Here is a 24,111-nt window from a genome sequence, read left to right as displayed (position 1 = left end):
CGCCGCCCACCGCCTCCCTACCCCGAGCCGCAGACCCGTCGCCTTCCGCCCAGTACGAACTTCCCGCCGCTGTCGCCGACTCGCAACTCGGCGGCGCCGCCGGCCCCCTCCACACCCTGCAGTATGGAGCCTTCCCATTGGCTCTGGGCGACGGAGAAGGCGGGACGAGTGGAACGCGGCGGGGCGAGGCCGCGCTTCCCAGACGCCTCCCCAGGCATGCTGGGAGCTGAGGTCCGTGCGCGCGCTGCACGCAGGGAGTTGGAGTCTTTCCGGGGCTAAGTAGGTTCTCCGGTCCCTCTGGCCCCGAGGGCTTCTGGGAAGTGTGGTTTACAAGCCTCCGATGCCGGCCTCGGATGACGCAGTGTTCCCGAAGGGAGCTTGGTTCGTTAAATGTGTTGGCAAAGGACTGGTTATAAAAGAAAAAAACTGTGTCGCCGCTGGCTGCCTCCCCTGCGTGCTCGGATTTGCATTTTCTCAATCTCTTGCCCACCAGCTGAAACGCTTTCACGCTGGGGCCGGGGTCAGAATACTGGCCTGGCTGCGTAGACTGACTGGCTCTGGAAGACCCTATCTGCAGTTCAAATCCCAGCTCTCCCACTTCATAGTTTTCACCCGAAGGGAAGTCATTTAACCTCTCTTTGCCTCAGTTTCCTGTTTCTATCAGGATTCAAGAAGATAATCTCATAGGCAGCGCTCTGCACTTAGTTGGTGCTTGATAAATATGAGATAGTATCAGTATTGCTCTGCCCACCCACTGCCATGTATCTAAATCCTGTCTTTTCCACGCCTATTTCAATGTCTACCTAACGCTTTGTAATAGAGCAGCTGTGATTCTCTTACACCTGTTTCCTTTGTTTCTATACCCATTTGTCTAAGTCCTCATCACCCAGGAGACTGTGAGCTTATTGTGGGCTGAGGTGCCGTTCCAGGTCAAAGTCACAAAGCCACAGGCGGAGGCAGATTTACGCTGAGCCCAATGAAGCATGCGCTTCAGGACTTCACTCGCACTGGTGCCTTCCGAAGCCCTGGGAAGGACGGTGTGTTTACAGAACTTGGGAGGATTTTTTATTTGCCAAGGTGAGATATTTCTACATGATTGTCTTAAAGTGGATCCCCAAAATTATGTGTTGGTCCCCACAAATCCTCTGATCTGAAATCCTCTGTTCACTGGACAGCGCAGGAATGTAGCTGATGTCTGAAACTGGCCGCTCCAGGTGCACCCACCTGTCCTGATTCTTCCCTAGCCTACCCTCTGCCCCAGCAGGCTGCCTCTGTAAACCATTTCAAGGTCTCTCTGCTTCCTGGGTTTTTGTTGGCTTGGGCCAATGTGAAGCCCACAGAGGATCAGAAGGAGAGAGAAAGGATGGTTAGTGCCGGTGTTCCCCTGGTTCCTTCCCAGCAAGGCCCCCTCCGGTTAGACAGGTCTGCTGGCTGAAGGTCCGTGTTCCCTGGGCTCCCTCCCCGGTCTGCAGTAACAACAGCACCTCCCTTTGCGCTTCCAGGCCAGAGGTGACAGCACCATAACTGCTGCTGAGCCCCAAGTTACTGCCCTCTCCCAGTCCCTACGCAGCTGTAAACAGTCTCGTCGCAAATAAACCTTTTTTCAAATGTGTCATCTGCTTTCTGTCGAGACCCTGATGGCAACACACACGCAAGGTGAGCACTCGATGAATATTTGTCAGCAAAGAGGTCTCAAGATTCACACATCTCTTGATGTGCAATCCCCCAGCAAGACTCTGCGGCCAGAATCCATCGAGTGAAAGACATTCACACACACACACACTCACACACACACACACACACACAAGACTTGGAGTAGGATTTATCTGTTACAGTGTGACCATGGTCCCCTAACCTCACCATAGACCTGCAGGAGAAAGGTCCCTCCTTCCACTCTGGGTTGACAATTGGCTGACCTTAAAGCACAATTAAATCAACGCCAGTGCATGGAGTGTTCCAAGGTGAGAATAGAATGTATTTATTCTGTAATTCGTAGCTCTGGCACCCTCAGTCGGACGCCTTCCCGTTAAGCGCTAGTTTCATGTAGTTACGTTCCAAGGCAGTTGCCAACACCTCCAACACCACCCACACATGCGGAGATGTCCTACCCATGCAGAGCGTGGCAGGACACCAGTCCAAGCTGCTGCCACAGAGACAGCAAGTCTGAAATGCTGGAGGTGGAGATACAAGTCTAGGGTACAGGAGATTTTTAGGAGTTAGTAACTTGGTACCAAAAGCAAGGTCATGCAGAAAGGTGATCGGTCAGGATTTTCTGCTGCTGGGTTTTTGAAATTAAGAATGGAACTAGGGAGGACAGGGTCATGGATATAATCCTGGCGTAGATTCAGACATGTAAGAACCTACACACTCCAAACACATGTACTTATGGTGAGTCAGGGACAGGGCGGAACTCCAGGGAGTCTGGTGTAACTGATATTTAAGGACGCCTTGTGATCTGTTAGGTACTGTCACACACATTATCTCCCCAACTTTTTTTTTCTTTTGAGACAGGGTCTGGCTATGTAGTTCAGCCTGGCCTTGCATTTATTACGTAACACAGGCTGGCCTCAAACTCACAGCGATCTTCCTGACTCAGCCTCCTGAGTGCTGGGATTACAGGCATGTGCCACCAGGCCTGGCCAATCTCCCCAATTTTCAGAAGGACAAAACATCTCAAAGCATCGAAATGGTCCCACATCACCTGTATCTGTTTCTAAATGTTCTTTTCACCGCCTTTTATGCAGAGCCTTCGTACTTGAGGGCAATTGTCAGAAAGAGATCCTGTCAGCGCAGTGGTGACTGATACAGGATGCTGCCCTTCCTGGTGAAGGGGCTACTGTGGATAAAACAAAGTGACTTGTAAGAGGGTTAGACGCTGTACATAAAGAATTTTCCAGCTTCCCAGCAGAGGAAGGCCAACTAAAAGTCTACGTCAAATCTGCACTGATTTGCCACCTGGGCAGGCATCTCTAGGAACCCCTGCAGCCCTGGTGGCCCTAGCACAGGCATGGGGATGTAAACACAGTCCAAGGTGCTTTGGGAAAGAGGAGGGTAGCGTTGTCTCCCCCACGGCAGAAACTCAGTCTGTGAAGTCCAAACAAAGAAGGTAGTCATCAGACAGCAACCTGGCCGCCCAGAAGGTGCTGGCTCCACCTGTGAGTCAGTTCAGAGGCCTGGCCTTTGTTGTTTTCATCTGTGGAGTGGGCGCAATCCTCTCGGGCAAACCAGCAATTTGCCTGCCCGGCCTGTTGGGAAGCAAATGAGGTAAGACTGAGAAGGGTTTTGATCTGTTTGGAACAAAGCCACTCTGGTGTGGTTCCTAATTATAAGCAGCCCAAAGCCACTCGAGGAAGTGTCACCTCCTGGGAGGAAGGAAATGGGAAAGGAGGAAGGGGTAGGATGTGTTGCGGGGTCACCTGGTTTGTACTCCCCCAGTTGATTTACTTTTGAGTACCTACCATGTGCCAGGTACAGTGTTCTCCACACATTTATAATCTGGTAAGCGAGCCAGGCATTGCACAAATTCTAGTAACTAACATTTTTGTGAGAACCAATTACCTTCCAGAAAAAAACAACTCATTGAACCTTACAAGGCAGGTTATACGACCCAAGTGTCCAGATAAAGTGGCCAAGCCCCAGAGCAATGAACTGATCTGCTCAAGGTTATGCTGCTAATAACCAGGAGAGCTGTCTGCTTCCAATCCAGCCCTCTCTATCACAGCTGCTGCTGATGGAAAATGTCAGGAGGTCAGAGCTAACAGGAGGCATACGGACTCCGTGCAGTTCGCAGAGTTCATCCTAGTGCCTGCAGGCCTAGCCCTTCAGTGATTTTATAGGTACTCAATTCCCTGTATTAAATCTTGTTGTGTTTAAATATACCTGGAGTGGTTTCCATGTCCTGTGCTAGGCTTTGGCTGATACAAGGAGAAACTGGTATAGATAAATGCAATCTTTCATCAGTACTAAGATGAAAGCTTTTCATATATTAACCTCTCTGAAATCAGGGCATGTCTAACAATCCGTCCCTACTGTACTTGCCAGTAGATTTATTGGTTCTTTATCAACAGCACATAAAATAATGGGGCTTTTTACACTTGATGAAGATTTAGATTTGATGAAACCCTAAGATAACCTGGTGCTTGCTTTCTTAGAAATTCTCTTGGGATTATCTTACCTCCTCATTGCACTATCTGTACCATGCACTGGATCTAGCATTCCTGAACTCCCGTGATCCCACCTATTTCTTCCTTTCTCCTGCTTCACATTTCTTGAAAGCAAAGACAAACATCCTTTGGGAAAGACTGATACGGGATGGTGATGAGAGGGGACTCAGGTCTTGTAAATGAGAAAGACCTGAATCTGGAACATTCCCCTACCATTCAATTTCTGTGTGACCTTGTGTAAACTGTGAACCTTACTGAGCCCCACTCCTTGTGGGTAATTGAGAGTAGCTGCTGGGATTAAATGAGATAGCATATGTAAACACTTTAGCCCTCAGTAGATACCCGGGAAAGACTGAGTCCTCCTCCTGCTCAACCCTCTCCTCTGAACATCATGGGGTCTGCTTCTCACATCCCTCTGTCTCCAGAGCTGAGCTACAGGCAGCTGTCATCCGTGGCTAGACACAGGCTCAGGTCAAACGTACGTACATGTCCACAGCCCGCTGCCAAGTTGCAAACTGGGAAAGGAAGGAGGGCTGTTTCCGAAACAAAAGCAAATCATTGCTTTTATTTTTGCAAACATCCAGCTCTTGTCATGTTTTGATTTCAGGGCTGCTCCAAGATTCTGGGACAAAAGGCACTATATATAAGCATTATTATGAGACTCAAAGGGGCTCTGAGCAAAACAAAATCCTTTTATTATAAGAGAATTGGAGAGACTTGTTGCCAAATATAGTTAGTTACCGCATGGAAAATGCATTTCTACTTTTTCTACACATCATCACCAGCAGCAGCACCACGTTGTAGCTGAGCCCATGCCCTGCAAATAATTGATTAGAAAATATGTTGAAATGATAATGACATATCTTTGCAGTTACCAAGTGCTGGACATGGTCCTCAGTACTTCAAAGCTAGTACAGTAACTCAGTCTCACTGGTGACTCTGGGAGGTAAAGTAAATTACTGGCCGATTTTACAAGTGAGGAAAGGGAGTCTCAGAGATCTTGGGCAATTTTCTCAAAGCCACACAGCCAATAAGGAGAGGAGGTGGGATTTAAGCTCAGCTGTATGGCACCAATAATCATGGTCTCCCTGTGTCACAGAGACTGTGAGACTGCACAACAAATAAAAGTAGAAGCTACCTGATCTTCAGAAATCTGTCATCTGACCCCCAAGGCCAATGTCACGTGAGTGTCGCAGAGTAACTGTCCTCCTGACTCGGGGGCAAGAGAGTCCGCAAGAGCCAGGGTTCTTTGGGGACACAGGTGCAGGGCTCTACTTTGTTCTTGCAAATTACTCTATCTCCCTTCCAGGACCCCACCAGTTTCTCAGGCCCTGTGGCTTCTCTCTGGTTGGGGTAAGAAGGGCACTCCAGCTGTATGCCCAGCAAAGGGATGCCACAAGAAAGGGGACAGAGATGGCAGCTCTCGGCTTTGAAATTTAAAATACAGTGTTGGAAGTTATGGCAGAAGCAAGGGAAGGCAGAGGCTTTTTGAGTTACAAAAATCTGCATGAGCACACTGAAGGTCAAGGTCTTGAAAGAAAAATCTGAACACAGAAGAAGTTTCAGAAGACCACAGTCCAGTCCTACATGGGATGTTTGCTGGGGGAGGGGGTGCAAGAGGGGAGCAGGAGGAAGGAAAAGAAAGGGTGACAGTGTTGAATTGTCCCTGAGAAGTATCTGTGCCTTCCCAAACTGAGCAAGCCCCAACGGTGGAGCAGGTCGAACTCCATGTGGGATACACCAGCCTCAGAGTAGGAGGTCTCGTCTTGGCTCCTGCCTCTCAGACTGTGACTGACAGAGTCTCTGCATATTTAGAGACAGAGTCTTTAGAGAACTGATTAAGGTAAAATGAGTTCACATGGGTGGGCCCAAATCCCACGTGACTGTTCTCCTTGTAAGACAAAGGAGATCAGGACACAGATCCACACAAAAGGAAGACATGTGAGATTTCCCATTTTTCCCCACCTTGGACCTGTATTCTTCCTCTATAAAATCCCAAGGACAGGCAGGGTCTTTGGCTACCCACTTGGGTTTTCTTCTGTATCCCTCTGGGACAGAAGCTTTCTTTCCTTCAATAAATATATTCTGCTCTTAACCTCCATTGTTCCTAAAGTTCATTCTTTGATTTTAGAGAACACGAGCTCATCCCAGATATCGTTCAGGTTGGGAGTTTCTTTCCCCTATGTCAGTAGGGTGATGTCAAGAAGCAGCAGGTCCTGAGGTCATTGGGGACATGCCCTTGGAAGGGACAAATGTCCTTCTCCTGGGTCCCTGAGTTCAGCCTCACAAGAGTGTTGCAGAGAAGAGAGTCTAGCCCTTCCCTTTCCCAGGCTTCCTGTCATCTACCTGCTCCCCTCTTCCTGCCCGCACCCCCACATTCTGATGCCACCAGGTCTATGCCAAGGGAGCCTTTGCCAGCACCACCCTATTTAGGCTTCCGGCCTCCACAATTGTGAGTTAATGCAACTTCACCTCTTAGCAAGTTACTGAACCTCACGTATTTTGTTGTAATAACAGAAAACGGACTAAGACAGCCGGTTAGGGACAGAGTAGGATTTGTACTGAGACTGCAGTGACTGCTGCATTCGCTCTGTGCTGCCTACTGAAACTGGATCAGTGGACACTTTTCCATCTCTTTATTTCTGCACAAATGACTTTGGTTAATACCTTGAGAGAGAGTGAATTATTAGCAAGTTGATAAATTACTTCAAGCAAAAAAGCCAATTGTTATTTTGCCTCTCGCAGGTGTGACTTGATTGCAGACCATTAGTGACCATTAATAAAAGAAGCCCAGGTTGCAATTCACCAGCATATGTGAATCTCCCAGGTCTGTTACCTCACGCCTGGGAGCTGAGCTCAGCCGATATTTTCATGGGTTAACACCTGCAGCGGAGGCATAAAGCATGATTTAACTGAGGTAACATTTATCTTTGGGAATTTAAATATAAACTAAAGAATAATTTGTGAACTGGATCATTCTTTCCCATGACTGTCATTGGTCCTCACTTAATGGAGACATAAGCCTCGGGTGTTCTAGAAAATCTGTCAAGCAGATTTTGAGAGGTTTCAGGACATATTGCAGAGCCTTTTGAGCCTCGATGGGTTGGATCTGAAGTGTCTTCACTTACTATTAAGTAAATATCTACTGAGCACCTACTACAGCCCAGGCACTCTGCCAGGCTCTTGGCATAGGGATGAACAAGATGTTATGGTTTCGACCTAGATGTCCCCCAAGAGCTACGTGCACTCATAGACAGAGCTTTAGGAAGGTGATTGGGATTATGGGGCTGACAGCTGCCTTGCTGCTAAGAGGCAGGGTCTGGTTAGTCACTGGGGGCGTGGCCTGGAAGGGTTTATCTCCTTCACTTCCTCCTCCCTTGATCTCTCTGCTTCTTGTCCAGCGTGCTGTGAGCAGCTCTCCCCTGCCCCACCACCCTGCCTTGGAGCCAGCCTACTATGGACTGAAACTACAAACTGGAAGCCAAAATAAATCTCCCCTTCCTTAAGTTGTGGGTATCAGGTACTTTGTCCCAGCAATGAGGAAAATAACTAAAATGTAAGATTGCTGTCCAGGCTGGGGTCACACACACCAGCAATCCCTGCCCTGTGGGAGGCTGAGGCTGGAAGACTGCAAATTCAGGGCCAACCTGGGTAGCTTAGCGACTTAGCAAGACCCTGTCTCAAAATGAAAAATAAAAAATGGCTGGGCATGTAGCTCAGTGCAAGGCCTATGGGTTCAGCCTCTAATACAAAAAGAAAAAAAAGGGAGATCCCTGCCCATATGCAGCCACACTCTGAAAGATAGAGGCACCTAAATTGACAGTTACAGGGACAATGGTCACTTCATGAGGGGACTGTTTCTCTTACTTCCAGTATCCATGAGGAAATTCCATTCCACATGCCAAGGGAAGCTAGTGGAAAGGAATTTCGGTCCCTTTCCCACTCACTCCTCTCAGGTAACCCCAGGGAAGGGAGGTGACTTGCTGAATTGATAAAACCAAGAGAAAGAACCCCGCACTTGGAGGGAAGAGTGATCAGCAGCATCTGGCCAGTGTGCTGGAAAGGGACTGGGTGGCCCTCGAGGACGGATGAGCAGCCATAAGCAGGGAAAGGAGAAAGAAGACACTGGCTGGGACCAGGAGGCTCAGAACTGCCAACCGGGATAAAGGCGAACAGCACAGCTCCAGCAGGAACCAGGCACATCATAGTCAAACTGCAGGAAATCAAAGGAGGAAACTCGCCTTACCTGTAGAGAAGCAATGTGACAGTTATGTGCAACTTCTATTCCTAACCTCCCTTTGAAATTATCCTTCGAAAGGGAAGGAGCAATGAAGGTTTTCTGAGCCAGAAAAGGAGGAAATATATTGCCGGTAGACCTGCCTTGCAAGACACAGGAAAGGTTCTTCAGAGAGAAGGAAACGATATGGGTCAGAAACTCAAACCTGTGTAAGAAAAGGAAGAGCATTATAGAAGGAATAAGTGATGGTAAAATTCAAATGCTCACTTGGAGAAGAGAGGAAAGCAGGCAGGAAGGGAAGGAGGGAGAGAGGAAGGAAGGAAGGAAGGAAGGAAAATTGGTCAGTCAGAGAGTCCTGGTGGTGACAGTGGAGTAGTTTATACTACATTACCCTTGCACATGGCAGAAGCCACAAACAGGCAGAAACGGAGGGGATTTGTCGCTGCGAGAAGGAACCATGTGGAGGAGACCCATGTTTCCTTGACTTTACCCCTGAGGACCCTGCCATGGGGTGGCTAGGACTCAAGAGGAAAACCAAACCTATGTCTCCCTGAGGAGTCAGAGGATGGAGTTCTAAATGGCTAGAGTTGGAAACTGTCTCAGCTACTCTTTTTGATGTTGAGACAAGATACATGACACCCAAAGTTAAAGGAGGAGAGGTCTATTTCATCTCACAATTTGTAGAGGTTTCAGTCCATAGTCAGCTGGCTCAAGGTGACATGGTAGAGGGACATCACAGAGGAGAAACACTTCGTGGTAGGCAGAAGGCAGAAGACAACAAACAGCAAGTGACAGTAGCAGCCCCCTTTCTGTCCCTTATATTTTATCCAGGCTACAAGCCCTTAGGGCAGGCAGCACTCACACCCATGGTGGGCCTTCCTATCATTTACGCATTCTGAACTAGTGTCCCCCTGTAAACACCCCTGACCTTGGCTAATTACTGACCTGCATGTGCAAGATTTCAAGGACCCAACGGAAATCAGCAGTGGGGAAGCAGATAGAAAGAGCCAGCCCAGGTGTTGGGCCAACCCACTGTCAACAAGACAGAGTTTGGAGTTTGTGGTAGAAAAGCTTCATAAACATTCAGGCTGAATTTTAAAACTCAAAAAGAACTCCAAGTTCCAAGAAACACACCCAGTGATGTCAAGTGGTCCACCTTGATATGGGGGAAAAACATGTAATTCCCAACCTGCTAGATGTCAGAAAGGCCAAGTTTGTGTCCCTTGAAGCTACAGAATGAATTCCAAGGAACAATGGAGGTTAAGAGTAGGAAAATTTATTGGAGAATAGGAATGGGGCGATAGGAATAGCTCCTAAGAGATAAGAGGGGTCCTAAATGGTTTGCCCATGAGCCCACTGCTCTGAGAAAGTTTTATAAAGTCCTGAAGCGTGGGTGCTGCAGCATGGCTCACATTGTAATCAACCAATAAGATCACAGCTACAGACACTTAGCTAATATTGATCCAGTAGTAGCAAGGGCATCAAGGACATCATGAACCTTGGTTGATAATCTGTCTTCTAAGTCTTGTCTTTAATCCTAGTCTTAGTAGCCTTGGTCTTAGTCTTAGTGGGTGGGAGAGGATGGCCCACCCCTACGGAAATAATGGTTTATTTATATGAGATATCTCAAAAGAGTGGTACCGGTAATCTCAAGCTTCCTTAGGGAAGTATGTAAATCTGGCCATTGTAACTTCAATCTTCTTCAGCTATGCCTCCAGCCAGATTTTGATGTGTTCTCATCTTCTGCACTGACTCCCTTGAGGGCCTACCCCTGTGTGACTGTCTATAATATTTCTACAAAACTTAGGTATCCATAATAAGCTTAGGCACAGGTGTAGGAATTCAAACCCAACCAGCCCAGCTCCGTAGCCTACTCTCTCAACCACCGCACTTAACGGCTTCTCTCCCAGCACCCTGCATGCTTCTTTAAAAGCACTTATCACCAAGTTCAGTCCCCAAATGCAGTCCCATAGTCAGTCATTTATCCTTTACACTAGGATGACGGGCCACAAGAAAGAGCCTTACACAGTGCCTGGCACACAGTCCACACCCACAAGATATCTGTTGAATGAACAAATGAATAGTTTGCCATGGCTCCCTTACCAACGCCTGAGCATGTATAATGTATTATCATCCTTTCTGTTAGGAAAAACCTATCATTAAAAACACATTCCTGCCATATGATTCCACCCGCCTTGTGATCCTGGAGTGAATTAATTCACCAATAATCACTCTGGTTTGTAGCCGGATTTATTTGTACATATCTGTTACCAACTACCTTTAAGCCCAATCAGGAATTTCTAAGTGTGATATGAATGACTCAGTATTTTGATTAATCAGCTCAGTAGGGAAAATTTCCCTGGGTAATCAGACTGAACATCAAGATAGGGCACATGCTGAGAAAGAGCGGAGGGAGGGGAAAGAGGGAGAGGGAAAGAGAGATAAGAAGTCTTTCGTAGCCTGAGAGGCAGTGTGAGCCAGGACTACAGAACTTCTAAAGTTTCTGCTTTATCATAAAGTTTGGCTGGCAGTTGAAGTACTTTCCCGGGGCGGCAGACACAAATCGCCACAAACTGTGTGACCTACAACAGAAATCCTCTCACGGGCTCTGGAGGAATCAAGGTGGCAGCAGAGACGTGGTCCCTCCCAAAGCTCTCAGGGAGGAGACTTCCCTGCCTCTTCCAGCTTCTGGTGGGACCTAGCATTCATGGCAGAGAGCAGCGTCGCCCCAGTTTCTGCCTCTGTCTTCTTATGGACCAATTCCTGGTGCGTCTCAAGTCTCCCTTTCCTTTGGGAGTTCCCACTATGAGACTCGGTTTTTTCAACTTTAAGCATGGAGGTTGATTTAATAACCCCCAAAGCACCTCCAGCACTAACATTCGTTATTCATAAGCTTGTAGAGTTCTCACGAGCCTCTGGTCCAAGACCAGTGGTAGTGCCCACTCCACATGCCCACACACTGAGTCCCTCACCTGGTATCTCCACTACCACCACCACCACCCCCGCAGGATCCCGCTCTTCCATGGTGAAACCATCATGTAGGACATTGGCTTTACAAGGGAAAGGCAATGACCATTTCCCCTCTGGTGTGAGCACATTGCCGAGGGCTAGCTGATCAGTGTGGTTCACACCCTGAAGATGGTGACTGGCTCAGGGATAGACATGTGATCCTACCTGGGCCAATGAGATTCGATCCAGGAAATTCTGTTGGAAATACGGAGAAGGATGTCCCCTTCCTGCTGGGGCTGCAAAGCCCTGAGAACATCCCTCTGTGAAGGGAGAGAGGGCAGAACAGGGGGAACCTAAGTGACTGTAATTTTCAGGCCAGAGGGAAGCCAAGTCCTGGAAATGCTGACATTTCTGGGGCATTTGGATGTAGCCCTGCCTAAACTCGCCATGCTAAAAGCTCCTGAGATTTTTTTTTAGGTACCTGAGCTATGAGTCACTGTAGTCTTTTTTTTTTTTTTTTTCACGTAAGTTACTTTCAGTTATCACTTCGACTGAAAGTTTCCTGAGTACTCCAAAGCTCTTATTTCAAGGATGAGGAAATGGAAACCCAGAATGCAAACATAGCTTTTTCATATAATCTGACAGCAGGAAGCACCAAGTGTCCAATTCTCACTGTTTTCAGATAAAGAAACTGATGTCCACAGATGAGAAGAGGCTTGCTGTGTGCACCCAGCACGCACGCACACACACACACACACACACACACACACACAACCGCAGATGCACACACTCACACACAGCCACCAAGGGGTGAGTTGCCTTATTACAATACTGAGAAACTCTGTTTACCATCAAACACTTCATAGAGCCTATTACACGTGAGAGAATTATTATCTGGGCTGGTGCTGTGAAATGCTTTTTCCCATAATGGAATTTTACTCTGGAAGTGTATTTTGGTATTAAAAGGTTCTACTTTATAATGTCAATGGTTCAATCTGTGATCTAAAAGGCACTTAAACGCTTTGAACAAGAGGCGTAAAAAGCTTTTACTGAAAAAGCCTTGCTGGATCTACCAATTTTGCCATTGATCCCTTTTTCCCCAAAGGCTGCTCTGGAAGCGGCCCATGCAGTAGCAAATCCCATGGCAGGGTGGGATCCCCAGGGCTAGGATACATTTCAGAGGGCTATACTTTCTCTTGTCCATTTGCAGATGCAGAAATCTTCTGAATGGACCACAGCAGACTTCTTCAAGCATACCACTAGAAGCTCAGACATTTGAGCCATCCAGAAAGCCCATGGAGCTTGATCCTAAATCCCTCAGGGCTCCCAGTGTGTATCTTTGCTTAGATCTCTTCATGTATGTGAGTTCAATAATATCAGCTGCTAATGTTCTTTGAGGGGTCAATTAGTTATGGTTGCTAAGTAACCTGGGACGTATGCAGTGAATATGGGTCCCTCTTCCTGAGCTACATGCTTTTTCAGTGACTGAGGGATCTCTGTCATAGAGTAGAAAGAACCATCCACTGAAAGCCAGGAGACTACTGATCTCTCAACTTTACCCTGGGCAGTTCATTTACTTGGCTGAACTCCATTCTGTCTTTCTAAAGGGGCATTAGAATATGTCACAGAATTGCCAGTGTCATGCATGTGTGCATGGACCAATATGACTGCCTGCAACTTCAATTCCATGTGACCATTCAGCTCAGTTACCTGCCACAGAGAAGAGGATCTGATTGGCCACTCTTGGTCACTGACCCACCCTTTGCCAGTAGCTGGGGACCAAATGACAGGCATTTGGCAGACTGCCTGTCACCAGAGGCTATAGACAGAAGCATGCCCTGCAAGGGTTTGTAAAGAAGGCAGCAACGAGAAGCCAGAGCAGTCAAGCAACACTCCCCAGAGTGTGCATGGACCAATGATCCTACCAGAGTTCCAAATTGAAACAACTGTGGGAAACATTACATCCTGTACTTTCTGCCGGGTTTCCAACGCGGGTCAACATGTCCAACTCCTTCAGCCAAAGGGGGGGCATTAGTCTTGCTTAATTTTGCACTTCCCAGATAAATGCTTTGCCATAGAACATCCCTCCCCCCAAGGAACATCGGGGATATCCCCCTTCCACTGCACTGGAGAAGGCAGGGCATACTTGATAGCACTCAACATTCCAGAAGAATCCACCATCTGGATTGCAGATTCTGAGCACAAGATCCCACAAGCTTAAATGGAATTTTGGAGCTATTTCTTACCTCTGCTATTCCCACTGGTACTTCCTGTGCTTCCACTGGGCATTCCAGGATGAAGCCGTCACTTAGACCACACCATGCACACTTCTCACATTATTCCTGCATGTGTGCACACAGCCCATGCCAATCAACACACTCTGCTTCCTTGTGCTCTCCTAGGCAAAGAGAGCCCCTGCAGTGCTGGCTCCTGGTGACAAGTAGCTCACTGTCCATGTGGAAAGATAGACAAGCGAATGCCCATGAGTAAAGGATCTGAGAGATACATGTGCACTCTGTGTAGGTAGGTGGGGTGGTTGGGGAGAAGTCATTTTGGGAAGACAGGGTGCTGCCCTAGGAAACAGGGAAGGCAGGAGACAGTGAAAACCCCACAAGCAAAGGCCTGGAAGGAAGACAGAGGGGATTGCTGGGATTATAAGCAATTAAGTTAGAATGGAGAGTACTGGATAAATGCAGAGGACTGAGAAGGCAGGTAGGGACCAGACCAGGAAGAATTTCCAGAGCCCTGCTGCCTAGATGCTCGGGACCCTTCAGAGGCCATTGAAGAGCTGAGCAAGTATCTGAATACATGCACCGTGGGTTGGGGAGTGACATAGCTACAACTGAGGTGAAGAGCAGCAGTTCAAAGCCCCTGCGGAGTGGGCTTGGAGCGACTCCTCAGAACAGCTGATCATGGTGAATAGTAGGATGTACTTAAGGGCTCAGAGTGACTGTGAATTCCTTGGCAATCTCCTACTCAGAAGATGAAGTTTAATTCCCCTCTCTTTTTTATCAGAGCTGGCCTTAGCGATTTCTTGGCTAAGAAAATGTGGAAGGGGCCCTGTGTGACTTCTAAATCTAGGTCAGGAGACCTTGCAGTTTCTACCTAGGCATCTTAGACCACTCAATGTAGGGAGAACCAGCTATCTTATTTCTCTGAGTCCACAGGCTGTGAGGACACTCCAGCCATCCCATAGGGAGATGTGTCCTGGAGGGAGCTGTCCAGCCAGCCCCCACCCACCGTCCTGACATAAGCGTTGGCCATGTTAATGCAAACGCCACCTAGGATAATCCGGTTCTGGTGAACTGACAGAGACAAATCAAGGAGCTGAGTTTCCCAGGCACCTCCAGTTGTTCCCAGGAGGTACAGCCACTGTGGAGCAGCCGCTGAGGAGCAAGAGCAGCTGTGCTGCATGCCCGGCCCCAGTCCCTCGCCCACACAATTGTGTTCTTTCACGCCACCATCTTGGAAGGTTTATTACACAGCAAGAGACAAACAACACTGAACAAGCTCAAAACCCCAAATCTAGTGAAACTCTCCTGTGAAAAGCAGTTAGTGTTTAACTGTCACAGAAAGTCAGTCTGGGGAAAAGAAAAGAGTTCTGGAGACAGACAATGGTGTTGGCCACACGACAATGTGAACGTATTAAATGCTGCTGGAGTGAACAGTTAAAAACAGCCAAGATAGTGATTTTTACCTTCTGTGTATTTTATACAATGTAAAAAAATTACCTCCTATGAAAAGACAGGGAGTGGTGCGTGCATATGTATGCACACACACTTCTAAAACACATTTCCTATTTCATAGTACATTGTCACTCTGTCCTCTGTCCCAGCAGGTGTCACTTCATAACCACACTTCTGAAAGCTGGGGACAGTAGCCCTGGAGAAAGAGCACAACATCTATATGGAGCACTTCAGTGGCAGGCAGGCTTCATTAACAAATAAGAATTTAATACAATTCCAGGAGCCAAGGGACCACTCCATGTCGGTTGGTATTTTCTTCCCATGCAAGACCATCTCTGCAGCGGTTTCTATGATCCCAGGCCAAATCCAAGCCCTCACTGCAAAGCCAGCCAAAGCCTCCCTTCAAGGAAGGCATTTGTGGCAACTCTCAGCTGTTCATCTCCTCCTAGGGCTCAAAGCCTGGCTTGAATAGCCAAGGGTAAAGCACAGTCTCGCCTGCCGCCTACTGTGTTAGAAGTGCCAGAGCCCAGAGAGGCCTGGGGAAAGGAGGCCACTCTGAGGGAGGGTGGGGCCAGGGTCTTAGAGTAGAGCCAGCACCCTCCTGGGCTAGGCCCTGTCAGAGAGGCCTGAGCCCTGCTCTGTGTTCAGAGCCCTGCGCCCCAATCCGCTTTGACACTAAGAAGAGCCTCTAACATGACACGGTTCCTCCATCAGCACCAGGTAGATTCTCTGAAGCTGCTTGTGGACCTGACATGACAGCAGAACCAGACCCCAGCCCAGGTCATCCTTAGAGCTCTGGGTCTCCCAGGAAGATCTGAATGTGGGCATAGCTCCTGTACACAGCTGGGTCACCCCACCTGCTGCTTCACACCTGGGGGTAGGCCTGCTCAGCACATCTGTGACCAATGCAGTGGGAGGTAGGGGATCACATCATGGCAACCAGTTGGGCATTGGACCCAAGCTGGGCCACTATGTCCCTTTTCCAAGGACTTTGCATTGCAGAGATGAGGACAAGAGATGATGGAAGAGAGGTGGACCGAGACCAGGAGAGCCAGAGATGGAGTGAGATCCACATATAAATACACAGGCACACACACGTGTTCCCTCTGCCCACACCGCACACACCAGACACACACAGGCATGGGTACACAATGCACCAGACACACACAGCATCCAAATGACCTTTGTCCCCAGTTCATCTGGCAGCTGAGGATCCTTTTGTCCCTGGCTTCCATCCCCTTTGGCTCCTCCAAAGAAGAGCTCTGTAGATGCCTACCACCAGGTGCCTCGGTGAGCTATTTTACAACGACACAATGAAAACTAAGAGAACTCTTGGCAAACTTTAAAGAAAACACAGTTAATTGCCACTGACATTCTCTCTAGTTGCACAAGCAAGCCCTGGGTTTAATCACATGCATTATTGTAATCAGCCTGCCAATCACATTGCGAGATATTTCATTTTTGACATAATTACAGTAGAATACCCACAACCCATCAATAATATGGATAAGGTAAGATTGATATTGTGTTTCCAAGTGGGACCTGACAGAACCATGGTGGCTTTTGTTCAGGAAGAAAGGCAGGAGGGGTAGCATCTCCCCCCTCTTTGAGACTGGGTGAGCGACACTGTCTGGGGCGTCACTCACAGGAGGCGGGGGAACCCCACGCATCGGAGCCATAATTGGGGATTTTCAATTATTCAAGCCTCATATAGGTTATTCTTATGGAGCAACAAATTTAGAATGAATGCTATAACCTGGGGCCTTTGTACTTACACAGTATTGTAAAATGCAGGCCTATTGTGAATTGCTCTTTTATGTTAATTTACCTCATTTTACTTATTAGCTCCTTGCTGTAGATCAGTTTATTCCTGGGTGTTAGTCGCAGAAGTAAAAGCACACACAGAAGAAACTGTACCATTCGGACTTTTCACTTCCAGGCAGCAAGGCTGTGACTGCCCCACTCCGCTCCCCACACCTTCTTTTTCTCGTTTCTAGTAGGGTTTTGTTGTTATTCCCAACAACAAGGATTGGAAGCTGCAGACAAATGATCAGATAGGTCTTTCCAAGACGGACTTTTTTGCACATGCATTCGATTAGCCTTGGAGACATCCCGCACCCACTTAGTTTCCCCAGCCCTTATTCTAGAAGCCTCACGGCGCGTGGAGGTGCAGTGCTGGGTGTGTCTGATGGCACAAGACAGAGCTCACAGGCAGAGACTGAGGGTTTGGGCCGCAGGGAAGGGAAGGGTCAGGGCCAGCAATGTCCATCTGAAGCAACCCCTCCCAGGATGACCCCACACAGCGTCCGACACCTGCCCCGGAGGCCCTCATCTCACCTACAAATCGCCACCCGCTCAGTGGGCACACAGCCAGGCCATGGTACTGTCTAGGGCCCACAAAAATGTTTAGCTTTCTTTAAAACTCAGAGAAAATTAAATGAATTTTTAGGTCATAGAAAATGCTTTAATATGTAATAGTAATATATATGTCTTTATACTAATGCAGTCATCAAATATAATTGGTAATATTTTTAAAATAGAAAGGTTAGACTACATATAACATTTGCCGTTCTAACCATTTTAAGCGCACAATTCAGAATAAGGCTAAATACATTTACATTGTCGTGCAACCAATCTCTAGAACTCTCTTAATCTTGCCAGACTGAAACTCTGTACCCGTGAAACACTAACCTCCTACTCCTCTCCACCTCACAGCCTATGGCAACCTCCCTCCCACTTCCTGTCTCTATGAATTTGAGCACTTCCGGGACCTCATGTAAGGGGAACGATATAGGATGTGTCTCTCTGTGACTGGCTCATTTCATTTCGCATAAAGTCCTTCATCCACGCTGCAGCATCTGCCAGAATTTCCTTCCTGTTTAAGGCTGAAACATCGCCCACTGTATGGAGGGCCATACTTGCTTTATTCAGCCAACTGTGGATGGACCCTTTGGCCAATGTGAATAATGCTGTCATGAACACAGGTGTACAAAGAGCTGTTTGAGTCGCTGTTTGTAATTTTTTTTTGGCGGTGCAGGGGATGTGGCTGGGAAGAAAGATGTAGCAATTCTATTTTTAATATTTTGAGAAAACACTAAACTATTTTCCCTGTTCGCCGTGCCAGAGTAGACAAAGGTCCTGATCTCTCCACATCCCAGCAGCACATGTTATCTTCTAGTTTCTAGGTGGATTTTGAGAATTGCCATCCCAGTGAGTGTTGGTGGACTTTTTAATATTTTTCCCCAGAGAAAGAGAAGGAGAGCCTCAGGCTCATGAGAGTCACAGTGTGGCCCTGCTGGTCTCCACTGCCCTTTCTGGGGTGGCTCTCCTGGCCTCTGAGCTCCCCAATATCCATATCTGCTGCAGCTGGGTAGCCTTTCCAGCCCTGGTATATGTCACTGCTCTGCTTTACACTTCTGTGTGGTATCCTGTGGGCCCAAGAACATTCTGATTCCTACCTCTGTGCACATCATCCTGAACAACCTGAAACACTAGGAGAGAAGGATGTCTGGAAGGCCGGACGCTCTCCTATTCCTTCACTCATTGGAAGAGACAAGCGTACAGCAGAGGGTGCACCTGAGGTCTCCAAGTGAGCTCCATGTTCACCCACTATGGCCACTGAAATAAATGAGCACGGGCCAAGTGCTTTAAACAACGGGAATTCATTCTCCCACACTGGTCAGAACTATGAAATCAGCATCACTGCAACAAACCCAAGGCTCCAGAGGTGAATCTGTCTTGTGACTCTTCCAGTGGCTCTTCCCTGGGGATGCCAGCATTCCTTGGCTTGTCCCACATCTCTCCAATTTCTGTGATCACACTGCTTTCCTTTCTGCGTGGGGCCAAATCTCATCTACCTGCCTCCCATAACAACATATGTGATAGCATTTATAGCCCACCAGACCACCTAGCATAATCCATTTCCCATTTTATGCAACATAATTTTGTCACATCTGCAGAAACCTTTTTCCAAATCCGGTAATATTTACAGGTTCCAGGAATTAGGACTTGGTGTCTTTGGGGACCATTAGTCAGCCTATCAGAGCCCCTCACCTGGCACTCTAGGGCCCATCTTGCCATCTCCATTTCAGAGTTACAGTGCTGCGACGGGCACCATGTGAGTTCACCCCTCCCCACTAGGTGACACAGTTAATGCACCTAATTCCAGTGACACGGGTCTTCCTGGCATTTCCCAGGGACAACTCTGGCTTCTTTGACTCCATCTCAGCCTCCCATATCTTCAGTCCTTCCAATCCTGTCTTCAGATCGTAGAACATTAGAGGCCTCCCAGCCCAAGATGATGCACCCAGCCTTATCCAGTGCTGAGACTTCTTTTGCCATACTATATGGGAAGATGTCACCATTTGTTTAGGAAGACTTTCCGAAATAAAGACAAATGCAAAAATGGCTGATATATTTCCTGGGTGTGCTCCCCTAAATTTATATGTTGATGTTCTAATCCCCAGCACCTCAGAATGAGACCTTATTTAGAAATGGAGTCTAAATGTAGCAGATGTAGTTAGTTAAAATGAGGTCACACTGGAAGAGTGTGGGGCTCTAATCCAATATGATTGGTGTGAAGTCTGGACACAGAAATACTCATACATGGGATTGGCAAACAGGGGCTTTCAGCCACAGCCAAGGAGCTTCTGGAATCTCAGAAAGGGGCTAAGGACAGACCTTCCCCAGTGCCTGCAAAGAAAGGGCAACTCTGCTGACACTTTGAACTCAGACATCTGGCCCCCAGAACTTTGAGAGAACAAATTCTTATTTGTGTTAGCAGCTTTTCATCATTGGTACCAAATACCTGACATTCAGTGTAGAGAAGAGAAATTCTATTCTGACTTATGGTTTCCAAAGTTTCAGTCCATGGTCAGATGGCTCCAAAGCAGAACCATTATGGTGAAACAGAGAGAGAGGAAAGCTGCACAACACAAGGCAGTCAGGAAGCAGACAGAGTAAGAGACCTAGACAGGTCGGGGCTGGGGATAAGATGTACCTTTGACAGCCATGCCTCAAGTGACCTACTTCCTCTACCTGGGCTCCACCCCCATCCACCTACTTCCTCCCTCTGGGCTTTGCCTCCTAACAGCCCATTCAGTATGAGCCCATCAGTGGATTAATCTGTCAATGAGGTTAGCACTGCCAATAATGAGTGTTTGGGATCCACTTCATATTTAAACCTTAATACCATTGTTCTATGCCACCCCATTTATGGTTCTTTGTTACAGCAGCCCCAGCACACTAACACTGTCATGTGTCGTTGAACGAGTGAAACGTGTCTGAAAAATGCATTGCTAGGCAATCTTGTCCCCCTGCAAACATCACAGAGTGTCTATGCATGGCACACCTTGACGTTTGGACCTGTGACTCCACGTGGCCTCTTGAAGCAATGAAAAGGACATGGTAGACCTGTGCCTGAGGCTCCTGACAGCATCGCATGGCTCATTGTTTTGCAGTGTTTTATTTTAATAAGCAGAAGAGCTGCACACTGAGATAGAAATTAAAATTATAGCATAGTAAGTGTATAACCTGGCAACCCAGTTGTTTATGTCAATATCAAGTATTACATACTATGCATAATTATGAGTGCTCTGCTTTTACAGGACTCGCAGCACAGGACGCTTGGTTTCACCGGCATCATCACAGACACACAAGATATCCCATCAGCTAGGACATCATTAGAGGCAATGGGGCTGTTTAGCTCTGTTACCATCTTGTGGGACCACAGTCACATGTACCAGCCACTGTTGACAGAAATGTCCTCATGATGCTCATGACAGAACATGTAGTAAGGCAGGTCATTGAGTAAACCAGGACCCTTGTTCCACTGTGCCTCTCTGCTCCTGGCTGGTCCAGCCTGGTCTGCTTCTAGGTTGCAGGGTGCTGTCTGATACCATGCCATGCAGGCTCCCAAGTGCGCCTTTGGGGCCTTCCTCTGTGCCCTGGACTGTGTTCACTGACACCTGGAGTCAATCTCATAGGGTGTTCCTATACAACCTGAGAAAAAGGAGGATGAGGTAAGAAAGGGAGAGAAGGAAAGAAAAGAGGAAGGAAGGGTGGGGGGAACCTCACTTACACGCCCAGTCTGACGTATTCTGGCCGATCTTTTCCCACCTTCCAGCTGGTCTCAGCTCTGTTTTCTCATTTGTTCTTGAAGCGGTGCTGTTGTGTCCCTGCTGACGGCCTCTGTTGGGAATCTTCCCAGAGGCCTCCTCCAGGAGTACCGTGCTTAAGCTCCAGTCTCCAAGGCACATCCCTCACTTTGCCTGCTTGCTTTCCCTCTGCGCCAGCTTATTTTGTCAGCCTGAGCTCTCCACCCCATCCCCTAGATTCCAATCTCAACAAAAGTGCTGCCTCCCCTACTATATTAGGGCCACTTTCTTTTTTCTTTCATAATGACCTGCTTCCTTACCTTTCACTTCTGACTATGAAATTTTAGTTTGAACCATATGAAGTTGCCATTTCTGTAAGTCAAAACTGACAAAATACCAGCATTTTGTGTGGATCAGCCTACTGACACACACAAAATATACGTAATGATTTCTCTATGTAGAATACCTCTATGTATAATAGAGGAAATTTGGAAAAATACATAAAAATATAAAGGTCAAAACAAACATGAGCTATGACAGAGATGACCAAAAGGGACAGTGTGTAGGTTTTTCCTACGTTACTTTCCTTTTTTAAAATTAGTATTTTCATGTTTTTATCTCTAACCTATATTGCTAAGGCATTTTGATACACACCTTTCGTGTATGTTTTTAGAGCATAATTGGACCCATCCTACCACTCATAACAGAAAGCACCTACAGGAACAGCTATACAGAGACGCTGTCCTGTGAATCTCACAGCACAACCTCAGGTGACCGTCATGGGAGGCAAGCACTCCTAGGAGGCAAGACTATTGTCATCCTCATTTTACAGAGGGATATTATGTTTCAGTTTTGTACCTGCTCTTGTCACTCCCCTTGCAGTTGTCACACGCCACTGCAAAGGCCTCAAGATCCAGTTCCTCGGCCTTCCTACGCATGCGTGGTGGGATCACAAACTCTCTGTGAAGAAGCATAAGTGAGCATCTCCAGTTGTGCGGGCCAGAGAGGCTCTGTCGCAAGTACAGTCAACCCTTGGCAATCCTGGGGGAAGTTTGGGTCCAGGAGCCCCCATGAATACTAAAACCCATGGTTGTTCAAATGCTTTCTATTGATTCGCAAAATATTCGCACATAACTTATGCAACATCCTCCATATACTTGAAACCACCTCTGGATTGTCTGTAACATCTGGTACACTGTAAGCTCTATGTAAATATTGCTATATTGTATTGCAGAGAATAGTGAGGAGAAAAAAGGCTGTACACGTGCAGTGCGGACACAGTTTTAAATTTCTGAGTATTTTCCATCTGTAGTTGGTTGAATCTGTGTGTGCAAAATCCATGGATACAGAAGGGCTGAGTGCACACAACTCTGTTGTCGGGTTGAGGAGCCACAGCCAAGATGTAAAGAAATGGGTGTGACTGGGTCCCAATAAAAACTTTATTAACAAACACAGGTCACCAGATCACAGGTGGCAGCTTGCAAAACAATCTAACTTCTATTTTGGTGTGCAGCAGCACCGCTTCTTAAGAAAACAAAGCTTATTGTAAAACAATGAGCCATGTGACACTGGTAGCAGCCTCCTGCATAGGTTTCCCATGTCCCTCGATTGCACCAAGAGGCTGTATGGAGTCACAAACCTAACTCTCTACGTGTGTATAGGCCACTCTATAGGAGGAAGGGGAGGGACAAAATTGCCTAGCAATGCATTTTTCAGACATGTTCCACTCATTCAATGATGCACAACAGTGTTTGTTGGGCCTGCACAAACAGGGTGGCACAGAACAATGGTGTTAAGGTTTAAATATGAAGTGGCCCCCAAAGACTCATGTATTGAGGGGTGTTAACCTCATTGACAGATTAATCTACTGATGATCTCATAACAGAATAGGCTGTTAGGAGGAAGTAGGTCACTGGGGGCGGAGCCCAGATGGAGGAAGTAGGTCACTGGGGGCGGAGCCAAGACAGAGGAAGTAGGTCACTGGGGGCCTGGCTGTGAAGGGTGCATCCTGTCCCCGGATCCTACCTATCTCTCCCTACCTCTCTCTCTGGCACTCTTGCTCTCTCTGCTTCCTTGCCTGTAGAATTTGGATGATTGTTTCCCGCTGTTGGCCATTGAATCTTGCTGTAATTTTTAACATGAAACTGTGAATTTTAATTAAGTTAAATCCGGTCATCTCTTCCTTTTGCTGTGCTTTCATTGTCATAAAACTCAGAAAGCTTTCTCCATTTTGTAAGTACTTATCTATGTTGTCTCTGTGTATACCTTTAAAACCTCTAAATTTCTCAGCCAAGATAGATCTTTTTCTTTGCAACATGAGAAGAGCTTTCACTGTCTGGCAAGTTTTAACATTTAGTCAATTGCATGGAGTTAGAGCAAGAGAGAGTATTAAGCCCATCTCTTAAGTATTATGTGTTTATTACCACTCAAATCCCTAGAAATTAAAAAAAAGAGGGGGTGTGGGTTTTTTTTTGTGTGGCAGTGTGTGTGTGTGGCGCGCACGGTGTTGTGTTTTATTTTCCGTGTTGTGGAAAAAACAAAACACAATAAAAAAAGGATTGTTTTCGGGGTTGAAAAAGGAAGGCTTTCTTGAACTTTTGAGTTTTTTTCTTTCTAAGAAAATCTGACCGGGTTTTTTCTTTCTAAGAAAGAAAATTTCAAAAGGAAAGAGAATAATGTCACTTGCTATGATCAGAATGCTTGTCCCCCCAAAATCCTATGTTGAAACAACTCTAATTCCAGTGTGACAGAGTTGAAGGTGGGATCTCTGGAAGAGATTATGTCATGAAGGCAGAATGCCCTTACAGAAGAGTCACAGAGAGCTCTCTCACCCCTGCTACCACGTGAGGAAGTAACAAGCAGCTCCGTCTAAGAACCAGAAAGCGGCCCCTGCCAGATACCAGACACTGAATCTCCTCACCCTGATAATTTGCCTTTTGCCATACAGGCAACACACCTCTGGGAGTGATAGCCCTCCTATT

The 24,111-nt window shown here is 47.2% G+C and overlaps 1 protein-coding gene across 2 annotated transcripts in view; it reads right to left on the bottom strand.

The window, feature by feature from the left end:
- Positions 1 to 123, bottom strand: part of Vrk1 (vaccinia related kinase 1) — an 86,190-nt gene extending 86,067 nt beyond the window's left edge. The window contains exon 1 of one of the 2 annotated variants that reach the window (XM_005390408.2): positions 22 to 123. The gene's annotated coding sequence lies outside the window, so the exon portion shown is untranslated. The remainder of the gene's footprint in view (positions 1 to 21) is intronic. The other variant, XM_005390407.2, reaches the window with a different exon arrangement.
- Positions 124 to 24,111: the final 23,988 nt, after the last annotated feature.

This window comes from Chinchilla lanigera, unplaced genomic scaffold (genome assembly GCF_000276665.1).
Source record: "Chinchilla lanigera isolate Chin_1 unplaced genomic scaffold, ChiLan1.0 scaffold00037, whole genome shotgun sequence".
Lineage (NCBI taxonomy): Eukaryota > Metazoa > Chordata > Mammalia > Rodentia > Chinchillidae > Chinchilla > Chinchilla lanigera.
This window is presented reverse-complemented; position numbering and strand designations above follow the sequence as displayed.